The sequence below is a fragment of the Mus musculus genome, chromosome 16 (genome assembly GCF_000001635.26).
Source record: "Mus musculus strain C57BL/6J chromosome 16, GRCm38.p6 C57BL/6J".
NCBI lineage: Eukaryota > Metazoa > Chordata > Mammalia > Rodentia > Muridae > Mus > Mus musculus.
The window spans coordinates 96,139,589-96,141,539 of record NC_000082.6 but is presented as its reverse complement, the minus strand read 5'-3'; positions in this window follow the sequence as shown (position 1 = coordinate 96,141,539).

The window sequence follows — 1,951 nt, the reverse complement described above, 5'->3', positions numbered from 1 at the left end:
GAAGAAGAAGAAGAAGAAGAAGAAGAAGAAGAAGAAGAACCAGCCCCACTTTTTCATGTGTTCGAATGCATAATCAGGGAGTGGCACTGTTTCAGAAGGATTAGGAGGTGTGGCCTTATTGGAGGAAGTACGTCGCTGGAGGTGGGCTTTGAAGTTTCATAAGCCAAGCCATGTCCACTGTTTCTGTCTTCCTCTTGCTTGCATTCCAAATGTAAAACTCTCAGCTACTGCTCCAATACTGTGTCCATCTTGTCACCTAAAAAAACCAAGATGCCACCAAAGTCCACACTGGTGAACCATGGATTTTATTGGGGTTACTTACAGAAATGTGGGTGATGGGTTACTTAGAGGAGCAGAAAGGACTCAAAGACACCAAAGCCCAGTCCAGCAAGGGTGACAGCTGCTTAAGGAGCTTCTCTGCAGGATGGAAGGTTTCAGTCTCTGAGGAATCTGTTACACAACCGATCAGTATGGACCTAGTTTGGTAGTTTTTCCTTTTTTCATAAAGGAGGTTAAGTAACTCAAATGTAGAACTTGGGCATGTAAGGTCTAACAAAGGTTTCCTTTTCTTTCTTTCTCTTGTTGTTTTGTTTTGTTTTGTTTTGTTTTGTTTTGTTTTGTTTTGTTTTTGATACAGAGTCTCATGTTTTGTAGCCATGGCTGTCCTAGAACTCACTATGTAAACCAAGATGGCCTCCCAGCCTCACAGAGATCTGCCTGCCTCTGCCTCCCAAGTGCTAAACTTTAAGACACATGCTAACAAAAGGTTTTCATACTGTTCAGATTCCTCAGATGGAAAAAAAAATACATTTGACAAGACGAATCAATGTGTCAGTTAGGAAATTCCAAGCAAAGGGCTGGGGAGATGCATCTTTTGGGAGAGTTCTTGTCCCGCAAGCATAAGGATCTAAGTATGATCCTCAGTGCCATGTCAAACACCTGCTGTGGTGGTGTCCATTCGTAATCTTAGTGCTGAGAAAGCAGAAACAGGGTGTGATGGTTTGTATATGCTTGGCCCAGGGACTGGCACTATTAGAAGGTGTGGCCCTGTTGGAATAGGTGTTGTCACTGTGGGTGTGGGCTTTAAGACCCTCACCCTAGTGGCCTGGAAGCCAGTGTTCTCCTAGCAGCCTTCAGATGAAGATGTAGAATTCTCAGCTCCTCCTGCACCATGCCTGCCTGGATACTGCCATGCTCTGGCCTTGATAAAAATGGACTGAACCTCTGAACCTCTGAACCTGTAAAGTAGCCCCAATTAAATGTTGTCCTTATAAGAGTTGTCTTGGTCATGGCGTCTGTTCACAGCAGTAAAACCCTAAGACACAGGGTTTCTGGGGCTCCTTGGCCAACAAGCCTGGCTGAATCATTGAGTCCAGACCCCAGTGAGTAAGACATCCAACCTCAACCTCTGTCCTTGAGAAGCCTGCACACACATGTGAATGTGCATACACAAGCACAAATAATTAAGAGATGTTTAAAATTCAAGATTAAGAGCTGCAGAGATGGCTCAGCAGTTAAGAGCACTGACTACTGCTCTTCCTGGGGTCCTGAGTTCAATTCCCAGCAATCACACGGTGACTCACAAACACCTGTAATGGGGTCCGGTGTCCTTTCTGGTGTGTCTGAAGATAGCAACAGTGCACTTACATTCATAAAATAAACAAATATTTTTTTAAAATCAAGATCGAAACAAAACAGCAACAACAACAAATACAGCCCCCAACCCCCTTTGCCTCCAGTACATCCTAAAACTCGGTCAATCAAAATGAGAAAAGTGTTCTGCTACAGTGTGGATTTAAACATCTGTAAAACGCCGCGGGGCAGTGGTGGCGCATGCCTTTAATCCCTGCACTTGGGAGGCAGAGGCAGGTGGATCTCTGAGTTTGGGCTGCACAGAGAAACCCTGCCACGGCAAGGCGGGGGGGGGGGGTCCTGTAAGACAAGAAGGCAA